This window comes from Astyanax mexicanus, chromosome 4 (assembly GCF_023375975.1).
Source record: "Astyanax mexicanus isolate ESR-SI-001 chromosome 4, AstMex3_surface, whole genome shotgun sequence".
In the NCBI taxonomy this organism is placed as follows: domain Eukaryota; kingdom Metazoa; phylum Chordata; class Actinopteri; order Characiformes; family Acestrorhamphidae; genus Astyanax; species Astyanax mexicanus.
In genome coordinates, this window is record NC_064411.1 from 11,720,397 (window position 1) to 11,736,463 (window position 16,067).

The 16,067-nt window shown below is 36.9% G+C and overlaps 1 long non-coding RNA gene across 2 annotated transcripts; it reads left to right on the forward strand.

Annotated features, from left to right (window-relative positions):
* Positions 1-1,322: 1,322 nt before the first annotated feature.
* Positions 1,323-4,525, forward strand: LOC111188819 (uncharacterized). Of its 2 annotated transcripts, none has more exons than XR_007438739.1 (6): positions 1,323-1,530; positions 2,610-2,760; positions 3,232-3,298; positions 3,779-3,918; positions 4,029-4,139; positions 4,270-4,525. It is a non-coding gene; the product is annotated as an uncharacterized LOC111188819 (long non-coding RNA). The 2 variants fall into 2 exon arrangements; XR_007438738.1 differs by having other exon boundaries at positions 3,798-3,918.
* Positions 4,526-16,067: the final 11,542 nt, after the last annotated feature.

Below are 16,067 nucleotides of genomic sequence, written 5' to 3' on the forward strand. Positions count from 1 at the left end.
TAAATCATTTTAAACTTCTAGTCTCTAACCACCTTCAAGGTGATCTTTATGATCTTTGGTATGTTTTCAGTTTCTTTATTTTTATGTTAACCTTTTAGTTTTTAATGCTGGTTTGTTTTAGCTATTTTTCCACATTTCTTTTTAGTTTCTTTCTTTTCTTTTGTTATTTATATATTCTTTCCCTTCTCTATGTTTGTAGAAACTAAATAAAACAATAGAAAATATAAAACACAATAAAAGGACTATCACACAGGTATATAAAAATAGCCAGTAGTTTACTGAGTGTATCAAAACGGTAGGGCAAATAAGGCTAAGAATCGAGTGTCCTTTTTAGTACTTTTAACAAAAAATACATAAATAGCAGGCTTCCATCAACAATAGAGTTATATCTTTCCAAGACAGAGCAGTTTAGTACCTTTTTTAGATGCAATAGTACAAATATAGTGTGTAAATACCCATAAGTAAATATAAGACACAAATGAAGTTATATTTTAAACATTACCCAAATTATTTAAATTATTATTAATTATTTAAATAACCAATTATTTTCATGATTATTATTGCTCAGGCTTATGTTTTAGGATTAGATTTTTGCTGTAGGATTGATTTTACGTTAATATAAGTTACCCCATTTTTCTTACTTTTAGAACTACACTGTCAGTTATATATTTAAACCCTTAATCAGAAATTGACCTTTTAAAGTTTGTAAAATAAAATACCATCTTAAATTAAATATGTGGGCCCACTCTAAAGAATACACTCATAAAGAACAGAATTATAGATGAAATTAACAGAACTAAACGGTGCAGGTCTGGTTCGGAGCTTAATGTCCGCTTTACGCTAACGAGCAGAAATAAGAGTTTCAGATTTACCTCAGATTCAGTGAATATGAGCGGGAGCAGAGCGCGGGGTCCTGCAGCACGGAGCGTTTTCCCTCAGAGGAACTCTGATCCACGCGGGGACTCAGAGCGCTCTCTGGTTAGCAGTGTTAGCGGTCCTGGTGTTCAGTGGAGGCGGAGAGAGCGCGAGTCAGTCCGGGGAACAGTCTGTCGGAGCGGCGCTGCAGCGGAGAGTTCACGGCTAGCGCAGAGCAGCTAATACACGAGGCTAAACACAGCTAGCCGAGCTGGCTAAGCTAACAGTGCTAACAGAACTTTACTTATAGAGAGATTATCCCAGCTTCATCCACCAGCACACTCTCAGTATGGACTTCAGTGTCCTTAAAATTACCGGTTAGTTTAATTAATACTGATTATTAGTGAATTTAGTTCAGCCTGTGAGGAACTTTTTCCTCCTCGCCTCTACCGCGCTGCTACTCCGAGGAGCCGCTCGCTGCAGCCTGTAGGAAGGCGGAGTTGGACATCCAACCCCGCCCACATCCAACTCCGCCCATGTCCAACTCCGCCTTACGTCTAAAGCAACACCCACCTTACGTCCGTCACGAACGCCTACATTTACTCCAGGTAAACAGGAATTGTAGCCGAGAAAGCAGCTAAAGCATCTATCTGATTTATATCTCCGGTTATGGCGGTAAGTACAAATATTGAGTTATTTTTTAAGTTAACAGAGCTATTTTTATAATGTCCTCTTGTTTTTCTATATTATATTTTATGAATAAACGGTGAGTCGTTGATACGCACATGAAGGTTCTACATCGGCGCGTGTACCATGTGGTTTGTTTGCTTCTAATCATATTGCCGTTTTTTTTTTGATGGATTCTAATGCAGAATTGCACCCAGTCTTGTCTAATTCAAACTTTAGTTATCTTACCTTCTGTTTTATGGGCTAAAATGCTACCAATTAATGGTATCACAGATAAACTCTCATAGCTAGTAGTGAGCTAGGCATCAGTTTTGTTTTAGGCATAGCTAGGGGTCATAGTCAGCTAACCTAAAAAACTGTTTAAACTGTCTATACAAGAAGTTAATTGGCTAACAAGATAGCAAGATAATCTAGCTAACTAAAATTGGTTCAAAGTCTCAGTCATACAAATAAATATTTGAAGATATCAATGCTTAATCCTCCTATTTAATTGGTCAGGAATAGCAATGGTATTCCCGGGTTAATTTGACCTGGTTCATTTTTAATTATCCAACATATTTCTGAAACCAAAATAATCCTAACCAGAAGAGTAAATATTTAATAACTAACTCCATTGCTGATTGTTCTATCAACATTTAGTACAATAGTGTACAATAGAGGTAATAGTTCAATTAGGATAATTCACTTGTTTTTCCATTTTAAAAAATCTTACTTTTTTTTTTGTTTTACTACTTTGTTACTTTTAAACGACCAACACAATATTTTTACATATAAATGAAACATAACATTACAATTTCGTTTTAGTTTTTGCAGGGGGTTGTTGCAAATATGAAATTAACCATTTTCATGTTATATGTTAATTATACAAATAAAGGCAAGCTGAAGACGTTTCATACAGAAAAAATACTTTTACTATCTTACTAAATGGATCAATTTGACCCGTAACGTAACAGGAGGGTTAAGTCGATGCACATTTATTACCTTTGTACTGAATGTAGTTACAATTAATGTGCACCGATATAGTAATTGTAAGCTCATGTTGTGTTTTGTTGCTTTCTGTTTTACAGCATCCAACACATGTCCAGGCCACTCCTGACCCTTCACGGTTTGGCCAGTGTGGTGTTTTCAAATGCCCCTGCTTCAGTTTTGACACTGACCAGCGATTTAATAACAGCCTACATCTACAAAACCATATCAAACAAGCAGTCGAGAATAACGGTATGGGGAAGTATTTCTTTAAACAGAGAGAGAGATATTGATTTTATTGGCTATAACAAATAAACATGTAAATGTAATATCTTGAATCAACAAATGCACTTACATCTTACACTCAATTGATGGGCATAATGAGTTGAAGAATATTAATATTTATAGGCTTAATTGCATGTTGTGTGCATTTTGGTCTTACAGTTTCCTTCATCTCTAAACTGCACACCTACAGCACACTTTTATTGTGTCTATTGCAGCCATACAATACTATGCAAAGACCAGTTCAGACATCATGTATCTCTGTGCAGCAGTGCAACCAAGACCATTATAGCAGAAGTGTTTAATCCACAGACTGTTGCTACTTCTGATGCACGTCCAGCTCCCCCTCTGCCAGCTACTCCTGATACACCTTCTCCCAGTTCTGGTCTTGCTTCCTCTGTGCATGGTATTAATTATATTAATTATTATATTTTCTCTCAGGAAAGTTCAGCGTGTTGAACGTGTGACTGATGAAGGAGATAGAATGGGCAACGTCTCCTTTGAACAGGTGTGAGGGTGTGGATGTGTGTTTTTTTTTATTTCGGGTTAATTTAACTGGGCCATTTAAAATGTTTTACTGTTGTGGTTTGTTTTCAAAAGTCTGAATTGGGCTGAAAAGATAAGTTGACATTATTTGAAATTTCAACTTGACCTAGTGTTGACTAGTCATTTCAAGGACATTTGAAGCCCATAAGCTATTGGAGTGCTATCATTTTAAAGGGATAGAAAAGCAGAGAGCTGTTTTGTTACGTTAAGGCAGAGATTAGTCAACAGAATGAGGCTGACTACAGTCTTCAGGCAAAAATGCTAGCCATTCCTACAGTAATCAGAGATTGGGGATATGATTGAAATAATAAGTGCCAACTCAGATTAATAGAATACCAAAATAGTAATTGGTTGCAGCCTTAGAATGTTATCTGGTCATTTTTTTCAATTACTATAATTTTCATGAATCAAAATCTACATGCTTCTATAATGTTTTTCACAGATGCCCCTTATTCTCATAGATACAGTTCTGGATGAGGGTGACAAAGCTTTTTTAAAGCTGTCACTGGTTTGTCGTCTCTTCCGGGACATTGTTTGGACAACAATCATTCCGGGCCCGGGCACATTTCGAGTGGCTTGACAGTAAGCATGATATTTCAGTACAGTTAAGATGTTTGTTTTCCCTTAGAAAAGGAATTACACTCACTGATTTTGAAATCATTTTAAAATTCTTGATTTTTTTAAACCTACAGGTGTAGTGCCATGAAAACATCACAGTGCTGCATGTAAAGACGAGTTTCGCAGGATGTACGAACTGCAGTGCTGCCAGAACTGTCAAGAAACTTATAAAGACTACATACTGGGTATGTTTGTTCTAAATAAATTTTGATAATTTTTTCCTGAGGTCAGAAATTGGTAAGTCAATATATTTAAGGTATTGGGGCTTGGGAGATTGTTACTTTGTGAAAGTGTGTGTTTTTACTTATATTACAGGCTACGTTGGGCATGGGAGACGAGGGGAGCTTGTGGCATTTTACAGCGAAAACGAGCACCCTGGATTCTGCAGCCAGCTTCATGAATGGCTGGGTGTGTGAGTGGCTGGGTGTGTGAGTGGCTGAGTGTGAGTGGCTGGGTGTTGCATTTTTAAATAAAGACTTCTGTATTTGTTTGACCAAAGCATGTAACCAAACATTTTAAAGGCTAGTGTGCCAATAAATGCCAATAAAGATATTGTATTAGCTTGGACAAAGTGTTTGTAAATGGAGTTAATTTCCCTGGGAACTACTGTCAGCCATACAAAATTGGGAGAGGAGAAGCAGGAGAGGGATATCATTATTATTATTATTATTATTATTATTGACAAAATAGCTATGTATACATATATTTTAATTTCTGAAACCACAGCATTTGATATATTGTACTCTATCGTTATACACTATCCAGCATACCATTATTACCACCTGCTTGTTTCTGCTTCTATTATTCTTTTTTTTAGCTCCAATTAGCATCTAGGACACTTTAGTTGCATAATGGTTTACTGGTGTATAATATACAATAGGTATAAAACACTGTTCACTCTATTAGACACTTCTACCAACAGCTGCTTTACATTGTGAGTGAAAAGTCAGAGACAGAATCTTTAAATCTGTTGCTGCACAGTTTGTTGCAAATCTGCAAATTCTTCATCAGTGCCCATGGGATGCTGCCTACTTGATGCTGAATACAGGACGCTGCCCACATGATGCTGGTTGATGGAGCATTTCCTGTCCAGTAGTAACAATGAGGTGTTTAAATTCTCCAGAGGCACTACTTTGTCGGATCCACTCATACCAACACAGCTCTTAACACCACTATGTCAGTGTCACTGTAGTGTTGTGAATAACCAACAAGCCACATAATAGCTGCTCTGTGGTGGTCCTAAATTGTATGCTATACAGTGCAGCTGTGTCATTCTCATCTGTAATATTTTCAGCACCCTGTTGACAGTGAAGATGCAGAATTACTTCTAATATCATTATTATATATTAGCTATGCCTATGACACAAATAGCCTTCCCCCTGCTGAGTGGTGATAAGAAGCACTGTCTATCTGTAATATGAAGTATAGAGCATTACAGTACAGAGAACAGGTGTGATCTAACAATCAAACACTTTAATAATCAGATGCACCCTTTGACCAGCCTCTACCAGTGCAAAGCCATGATTGATAATGTGCTCTTTATTTCATATGGAACATAACCAAAAACTGTATATCGTAAGTTTTAACTTTATATAATAAGTAAATAATGATTCCTATGATAGCTAATCAATAATTCTGGAGATATTTACCAGTCTAAAATAAATTTATAAAATCTACACACTCTGGCAACTAGTTTAACAAATTTAAATGTAAGGATTAATGCAGTGAAATAATGGCTTACTCTGCTGGTGAGTGGGACAGATTAATGTATAATGTATTGTGATATACAGGACAGAGGCAATTGATCTTTTGGAAACAGCAAATCGTTGTATGCAATTATTTGCTTATTGTATAAAATAAAGGAGAAATGGCACACGTGATGAAAAAGAAGAGTTCCCTCTGTTACACAGAATGAGTTACCAGCCTCATAAACCACAAGTTAGCAGCATGCCATATAAGAAAAACAATAAAATCATACACTTTTAAGTTCACATGATTCCTTATGTATTACTTTATTTACAATGTTAAACCAAAAATGAATGAGAAAGTGTTTCCAAACTTTTGGCTGGTACTGTATATATAGCCTATTTTTTGTGATATCTGTGCATTACACTACAGCATGTGTAGTGCTGTAGCCAAGGCTACGTGGTGGAACTACTCACAAGATATGCGTAAATTTAGCGCAACATCGGCGTTATATGCGTATTTCACGTGGCACACAGTGCTTCTTGAACAAAAAAGTAGGGGGGTTGGCGTACAAGAGCACATGTGGGCGGAGTTGGATGTGGGCGGAGTTGGATGTCCAACTCCGCCTTCCTACAGGCTGCAGCGAGACGTACTTGGCTACTCCCGCATCTCCGCTGTTCTCTCTCGTCCCGTGGGCGGGCCTGTTCCAATCCTCTACTCCACCCTTCACCTGTGCACTAATCCCTGAGTAGATCCCTTAATCACTTTTAGCTAACCTTCCTGCATTAACACAGAAAATAAATGAAATATGTACTCTGTACTGCTTTTCTTTTTAAACTATTTACACAAACACAATAACTATTTTGAACATGTTTAGTACTCTTTTAACCATCACTATGCATTTATAAGACTTTAATTATTACTGTATTTATTAGTGTATCTATTTTAGAACTAGGGAGTTTTAAATTTTTTACCCAGGGCTACATGAGAAATATGCAAGAGGGGTGTATCCCATAGTGAGATACCGAATGAATGCTTGAAAGAGAACAGAAATTACAAGAAAAAAAATTGCAAGAAATAAAACAAATTTACCGGACTTGAAACACTGTTACTAGTGCTGAAACATTACATTGGTCAGTAAAAAAGCAACTGCTTTGTTTGTACATTTAGCTAGGCTAGCTACCAATAATAATGGTCAGTTAAACAGCAAATGCTGTATTTGGATATTTAGCTAAGCAAGTTACCAATAATAATAGTCAGTAAAACAGGAAATGCTTTGTTTATACATTTGGTTAGTAAAATAGCAAATGCCAGAACCAATAATAAAAAAAACCTTTTTCTCTATTTCAATCTTAAATGGACTATTATGTTTCACTTCAACACAAATCCATTTCACACTGGATTTCTCCGTTGGCCACCTTTGAGTATTTAACAAATAATAACATAAGACAATCTCAGGCCTATAGGTTTCATGTAAAACATATGTTGAAAAAACACAATGAGATGCAGATCTGCAATAAAAAAGCTGTTTATTAAAACACCCAGATGAGTAAACATAGATGTGAAGCAATAGAAAGATAATAGTTTGTAGTGGATAAAAACAATTAAGAAACTACATGATTTGGATATTCTTAGTAAATGTGGAGCTTAAAAAACCTTAATAAGGATAAGATAAGAGAGTATAAAACTTGAGTAATACAACAACCAAATATCCATCTATATCCCTCTATGCTAACAGATTTTTAATCAGACATAGACAAACGAGAACAGCAGCAGAGGGAGTGAATGAGCCTGCAACCTTACTGCGCTACACAAACCTGGAGTGGGTTGATTTCAGTATGGGAACTACGACTGAAGCGTTTTATTTAACGGTTGGAAAGGAATTTGTTGGCCTCTCTGCAGAGTCTAGATGCTCTTCCGGTCCACACGGCAGTACCCAGCACAGTGTCGCCTCTCTGTGGCTCTGGATCTCACTTTTGGGAGCCCTCTCTCTGGAGTTCCTCAGGTGCTGTTTTCATTTCTTCTTTCATACAGATGGGCCTAAAAGTTTAGTTGCAATCTACGAATCCTACTCTACTCCTAACAACTATGACATTTAAATTTTAAAGACTAAGTTATGCTAATCTAATATCTGGTCCAATATCTGGTCCAAACACTGGCAGTGCCCTCGCTCAAACCCAAATTACCTCCCCTTCTTCAGAACTGAGCTCTGTCTCACAAAGAATGTCCTGGAATATCAAACATACGAGAAAACATGACATGGAATTCATTAAACCTCATTCCTGGGTAAGTTTAATTTTGCTGAACCTGTAAAATCCATTGTTAAATTCAGTTCATGTTTGTTTCTTGTGGAACGTGTCCCAAGTGACAAAGTGAAACATTTATGTAGAATAAGGTATTCTGTCTGAAAGATTTACGATTTGCACTTTTAATTGCTGTGGGACAAATGTGGGATAGTTTTCTCTCCTGTGTGAATTCGCTGGTGTCGTTTGAGATCACTCTGTTTAGTAAAACTCTTTCCACAGTCTGAGCAGTGATACGGTTTCTCTCCTGTGTGAATGCGCTGGTGTTTTTTGAGTTCACTCTGGGTAGTAAAACACTTCCCACAGTCTGAGCAGTAATATGGTTTCTCCCCTGTGTGAATGCGCTGGTGATTTTTGAGTTTACTCTGTGTAGTGAAACTCTTCCCACAGTCTGAGCAATGATGCGGTTTCTCTCCTGTGTGAATGCGCTGGTGGTTTCTGAGATTACTCTGATGATTAAAATTCCTCCCACAGTCTGAGCAGTAATACGGTTTCTCTCCTGTGTGAATGCGCTGATGTATTTGGAAAGTACTCTGTTGATTAAAACTTTTCCCACAGTCTGAGCAGTAATACGGTTTCTCTCCTGTGTGAATGCGCTGGTGCAGTTTTAGATGACTCTGTTGAGTAAAACTCTTTCCACAGTCTGAGCAGTAATACGGTTTCTCTCCTGTGTGAATGCGCTGGTGTATTTTGAGATTACTCTGTACAGTAAAACTCGTCCCACACTCGAAGCAGTGATACGGTTTCTCTCCTGTGTGAATGCGCTGATGCAGTTTTAGAGTCCCCAGTCTATTAAAACTCTTCCCACAGTCTGAGCAGTAATACGGTTTCTCTCCTGTGTGAATACGCTGGTGTCGTTTGAGAGTACTCTGTTCAATAAATCTCTTCCCACAGTCTGAGCAGTGATATGTTTTTTCTCCTGTGTGAATGCGCTGGTGTATTTGGAGATGACCCCCTTGATTAAAACTCTTCCCACAGTCTGAGCAGTGATACGGTTTCTCTCCTGTGTGAATGCGCTGGTGTTTTTTGAGATCACCCTTGACAGAGTGCTGATGTTTCTCCATGTCAGGACTTGGCTTTATTTGTATGTTAAATGTATCAAACAATTTCTGCGTGTTCTGGAGATTCTTCAGGACGGCTTGTGCTTCACCTCTTTCAGCAGTTTAACATTGCTCTTTGATAAATATCCTGTTTGTTGGTGAGGAATTTTAGGAGAACATTTTCATTTCCGAAAAACACAAAGAAAATGGCATTGAATGATAAAAAGCAGGTCAATAAACTGAAGAGAACTGCCTAAATCAGTTACACTATACAGACAAAACTACTGGGACATCTTCATATTACCATAAAAGGGTGCTGGTGGTCCTCTAGCCACCTGTTTAGTGCCTTTATGAGGACTGCCCACTGTTCAGACACTCTTGATTCTTATCTGGTCTCACTAGACACTGAGAACTTAAAGAAAGAAAGAAAGAAATAGTGAGGTTACCCCTAAATCTTAAGCTTTGAGGCATGTGTTACAACCCTATAGGTCATAATTGCTGATTATTGTTTTTTTCTTTCTGTTTGAGTGTGCCTTCCTACTGCAGGTTACTGCATGATGCCATTTAACCAAACTGGTTGGTCACCACCAGGGGGAACCAACCATAAAAAGGAACAGGAAGTGCGAGGGTGGTGCTTGGCTTCCAACATGGCTCCTGTGTGTTCCTGGTTTCCTGCCGCATGGTCTATGCAAAGTTTGTAGCCGGTTAAAGTGTTAGAACTAAGCTGATGGTAAAACCATGTTCTTTGGTGTGAACACTGTTGTGTCTGGTCTCTCAGTGGTTCTCTTGGTTTGTTTAATTAGGGAGTTAGGTTAGAGATTTGTATTTCTTTTTCTTTTCTTTGTTAGGTAAGTTAGTTTTCTTAATCTTTAAATTAGTTTTGTTTTGTTTATAATTTTTTATTTCATCCCTAATTGTTGCCTCCCCTTTGACCTAAGCCTTGTATTCTTTACAATTTGTTAAATAAACTAAACCTTTTGACTAACAGGAGTATGTGTGGTTGGGGAACCAGGAGGGCATGGGGGGCTCTTTTTTCTATGTTACAGGCTGACCTAGACCAGGTCGTAACACATGTGCCGAAAAAACAACACGCATTACTTTGAATCACAGTGCCTATGCTTGATTCATTCTACATTGATAACGTGACCAATGCTGTCCAAAGCTTTTTCCTTTACACTAATTTATAAAAGATCTCATACATATTAACCAAACCTGATTTTTTTTTTACAACTCCTGATAACAGTTCATTATTTTCCACCACATTAGCTTCAGGCCAACATTGATGGGCACACCTGAGTTCAAGACATGTTTTTTTTTGGTATATGTAGATCAAAATCCTTTGAATATAGTGAGAAAAAAAAAGTATTTGTGTAAAAAGTCTGTGATTTGTCTTTAGATGGGAAAAGTCAGACTTTAGTCTGTTAAAAGTACTGTAGTCATGTAGTTGTACGGACAGCATAACACAGACTACACTGCTCTACATCACCAGACTGAAAAAGTTTTCACATGTTTAAATACTTTGATTTGATTTGAAGATATTGAGATACTTTGAATGATCCTCTGTGAAGAAGAATAATCCAAATCGTGATCTGACCGGAGCTCTACAGCCAGTGTCATATCTCTGATAGTCCCATCACACTCTGTACTGCTGTGCTGTGAGGTCAGTTCAGTGCACTGTAGCATTAGCTAAACACCAGCAATATTCTAATTACTACACTTAAACGATCTCGTAATTCAGAGGGTCCAGTGATGTTTAGGAGGAAAAAGTACACAGATTAAAATGTACAGAATCCTAAACATGTGTATTTAACACAGAATGTGATATAGGTGAGTTGTTGAAAAGCCAGATCATTTTTGCCATTTACAAAAACAGTTCAGACATGGAACCCCAAATATGGAAATACACAACATGTCACCAAATTCAAAATGAAACAACTATAACTATAACAACTATAAAAAGGCCTACAGGCTCTTTTCACACGACTGCCATTTCTAATTGAAAGTGAGCCTGTGATGGGAGGAGGTAGAAGTAAGTCCACACTCAACAATGGTGTGGAGCACATATCTTCAGCTATTACCACGTTTAACCACGAACGATTTAGAAAAAAGGGCTGAAGAGGGATGTTTATTAACAAGAACAGTTTGTTAAAAGGACACAGCAACTGCATAGAGGAGTACATCACTAATATCGAAGGAGTGTTAAGGTTTTAGCCAACATTAGCTAACCTTTTTAGAGTCGAGCTAGCAGCATTAGCAACACTGTTAAAAAAAAAACTCTAAAAAGCCTGGTGAACATTATGTACCTACATAAATATATCATTCTGGAAACCTTAGTTCTTTAAAAAAAATTCTAAAGCATTAGCAGCACTGTTGACAAGTAATAACTAGCTAACCTAGCTTTATTTTTTTTATTATATAAATTATACATTATATTAAAAATTATTATAACTAGCTAACCTAGCATTAATTTATAAGTTATAACTAGCTAACCTAGCTTTATTTTTAAACTTCATAAGTTATAATACATTATTATAATTATTATTATATTATAAATTATTACAACTAGCTAACCTAGATTTAATTTATAAGTTATAACTAACTGATATGGTTTTAATTTACAAGTTATGTGTAGCTAACCTAGCTTTAATTTAAATAACTAACCTAGACTGAATTTGTAAGTTATAACTAGCTAACCTGCAGCATTAGCAGCACTGTTCATCGGGCTTGGAGAGTGGGGCTAGCGCCAGCTAGCTAGCATTAGCAAGGTTAGCTAAAGTTGGCTAAAACCTTAACACTCCTTCAATATAAGTGATGTACTCCTCTATACAGTTGCTGTATCCTTTTAACAAAACTGCTCTTGTTAATAAATATCCCTCTTCAGCCCTTTTTTTCTAGATCGTTCGTGGTTAAACGTGGTAAGAGCTGAAGATATGTGGTCCAGAACTGAACATTTACATTAATTAAATAAACAGAACCACAACATACCTGCACATACACAACCAAAATAATCCCAGACGATTATTAAGCATCTGAAACTGCACATATATGTATAAAATATGAAACAAAAGTAAATACAGCACATGAACACACATTTTCAGGCTCAGTCACATGTAGTGTTTTGGTGCTGAAACGGCTGTACCTCAGAGCTGATAACCTGACCGGGGCAGAAATAATTAATTATTAGGCAAAATATGCTTTAACACCCGCTAAAAATGCACAGAAGAGTGACTAGAACTGATATAAGAGCTAATTTTGCCAGTAATTTTCTCAAAAATACTTATGTTTGCTTAAAACAGCACTTTTTCACGGAGCTCCTCGGCTCTGTTTACCTCCTGCGCTGCATTCAAGCTCCTCTGGAGCTACGGGGGGCACGGAGGGACAATTAATAAAAACACGCAGTTCTCTTGTTGATGCAGAGAATTGTAGTTCAACATAAAATCACAGAAAAATAATGACCTTTTTACTGTTACAACACATCAAACAACCTCCAACAAGAGAGAGAGAAACTACCCCATCACCGCTAGAGGGAGCCCGCGAGGGAGTCCTCAATGCATGGAGCTGAATGGAGCCAAACAGCTAAAACTCTCATTTAAAACACTGTATAACTACTTCTCTGGGGTTTTCCTTTAATTTTACAAAGTAGAACAAAGTATTTCACTAAAAAAGGAAAGAAAATTTACCCATATATTTCTATTTTCTAAAACTAATGTTTTTTATTCAGTAGATTTACTAGCATTACTGCTACGGATGCTGGACACACAGCGCTCATTTAAATGATTAAAACTGCAGTTTAAAAAGTTTTAATAATTATCTCTGCTGTGAAGAAACAGTTATAGTTGTGGGAGGAAATTAGTAATTTTTTTATTCTATGAAGTATCAAACATTTATAAATTTTTATTTTGCTAAAATAATTTATAAACGTTTGATACTTTTTAGAATAAAAAATGTTTATAGGTTTTTAGACATTTCAGACTGTCAAGTGGCTTGTGATTCAGAGCAGATTCTAAAGTGAGTTTTTTCCTCTATAGAGATTCTCTGATTGCTCCTGTACAACTCCAACAAACAGCACTTACTAATTACTATGGACAGATCAGTGCTGTTGTGACATTGATTCTGGTAGAATTATGTTTTATCTAAATTTCATTTAAAATATTATAATTGCATTTTCTTTGCATTTACCTTGATGTCCTGCAGATTCTTGAAAAGGAGATCGTACTGCAGCAAATCTTGTTTGTTGCTCACCTTGTCTAAAGTCTTACTATTTATGTATTCTGAAAGCTTTCCATAAATTGAGGTCATTCACAGCTCCTCCCTGTAAAATCACTCTCTGACATCACAATGGACCATCCTGATTTCTGTATAGAAGGGTACTTCACACCTGTAAAATATTCGAAATTCATATGCAGATTTCAGTATTAAACTAATTATTTGTAAAATAAAGAATGAATTGTTTAAGAGTTTATTTGTTAATAGGATGACAAAAACAAGTTGGGGCATCACTTGAAGTTTACCAATAACAGTGAGGGCGAAGTTCATCTGGTACAACTTTAGCATTTATTACATACACAGTGTTGCAAATATTAGTTTTAAACGAATTTGTTGTGAAAGTGGCATGAATTTATGCAGTATTTTATGAGTGAGTTATCATTAATTCATGCACATAATACATCATCTGTCATTATGAATATACATGAAGTAAGCATGTCTCGTACAAGGTAAGAACCAAAGGATCCGCCAACACCTCATATAACAAAAATATTCAGCGTTAATTAAGTATCAATTCTTCATGAGTTCATGATGTTTGTGGACCTTAAAGTAAAGTGGTACAATATTCATTCTATAATACTGGTGATGGTAATGATGAAAAGACGGAGGAACCAAGTAAAGAGTAACTGTTTATTTTACCTTGAGTGTATTGACAAATATCTTTCAATTATGATTACTTATCTTAGTATCTGTAATTACATAATCATTGTGTGAAACCTTGTATTCTATATGCATAACCAATACTCACATCGTATTTGATCATTTGTATTACTCACAGTGTATTTTACACGCATGTATATAAAAGATTAACCAATAATCACAATATATTCTTTATCAGGCATGTGACTAACACAGAATCTATTATATGACAAATTAACCCACATGATACATTTACTAACACATTAAACATATAACATATGAGATGTAGCTCAGGCTTGAAGTATTTTGTTTTACTGCATGACCCTAACTAACGGTCATCAATTCGACTGGTACGGGGCTAAATTGCTACAAAAAAGGCTATTAGATCAAAGCAGCCTTTTGGTGAGTGAGTGCCTCCCTAAAAAACCTCTGCTTCAAAGCGGGGGGTGACACACACACACAGATAGTGCCATGAGGTTCCATTCTGGAAGAATACAGTCAAGGTCAAACACTAGTGGTCCAGTCAGACACGTGAAACTTCAGTACTAACACGTGCATGCTAACATGAGATGATTTTAACAACGCCTCAGCAACAGGCTTTACGTCATCTTTGGGTATAAACAAGGAGTCAGATTAGAGGGGGGTCAGAACTTATGCTGGGACGGCTGTTAGACGGTCTTTCATGTGTTGGTTCTCCTGAATATTCAGTTTGTAATAAATACTTGGTTTGCTTTCAACTTCACTCCACTGTCTGACTCTCTCTATCAAACGAACACGCAGGGGAGTTGTACCCCGGACGAAAGGTGGGGGTAGCCCACCTTTCATTTTCTTTTCTACAACACAAGCAAACATTCTTTATTGTTTTCAATGTGAACAGTAAACATGGATTAACTGGCATCTCATAGCAAAGCTTTAAATCAAAAAAATATTCAAAAAATGAACCAATAATAAAAGAGTGAGCCTGTTATGGGTTGAGGTCCTGTCCAGCATGTTTCCTGCCCTTTCTGACCATATATATATATATATATATATATATATATATATATATATATATATATATATATATATATATATATATACACACACACGTTTTATTTAAAGAACCCTTGAATAACCATTGTTTTAATTTTTTTTACAACACAGTGGCATCTCCTGCAATGGTTACATAACCTGAACACTGAACAACTGTTAACCATCACAGGAGAAACAAAGACGCAGCTTTGTTAATTCTTATAAATGTCCAGCAAGGATCCCTCTTCTTTTTTGAGAATTGCAGTAGCAGTGGGCTCCTGTTCAAAGGAAGCTCCTGCAAACTTTTTCAGGAGGTTCTTTGGTGGAAGAGTGTCTGCCTCCATCCAGGGAGAAATGACCACAGAGACCCCTCATCCTCAATGGTGACATCCCTCAGAGAAATGTCCTCTCCAGAGACAACGGTTCAGATAGAGCTCACCTAAAGAGAGAGAGAAAGAAAAAACACTCACAAAACATGTTACCTTTTTACAGTCAGTCAAGATTCAGCAAAATATTTACTTTACACTAAAAATGTAGACAGGGATCAAACCTAGTCCTAGACTACATATTCATTTTAATGAAAAACCTTAATTCTAAATGCTGCGTAGTCCAAGACTAGGCTTAATGTCAGGACTTGCCCGGACCACGGCCCTCCGACCACTAGGGGGAGGCCACGCTACACCTCTGGCAATAATCAGGGTCGATTGATGACAGCTGTGTGCAAGCTTTAAAAGCTGGGCTCAGATGCACCCCAGCCCAGACTCTTAACCCTCATGTTGAGAGTGAGATCATGCCAGTTTGTTGAAAAGAAAATAAAAGAACACACAGTGAAGGCTGGACCTGTTCCTCCAGAGCAGTCCACTGTGTTTCTGTTTATCTCTTCCCTGAGAAGCCTGTTGTCCTCTGTGCCTTTCCCCTTTTTTCCAGTGGTCTGTAGCCACCCTATATCTTTCTGTCCTTGCTGTCTTTTCCTCTCCACTCCCTTCTCTGAGTGAGAGAGAAAAAACTAATAAATAAATAAATAAAAGAGAGAAATAAAAATAAATACAAGACCAGAGATGTTCTCCCTCGTATAAACCCCCACCACTCTTTACTATTTCCCAGTAGGCTGTTTACTTATAATTTTGTTTGTTTGGACTTTCTTTGGTCTCATTTCTCACCTACTCGT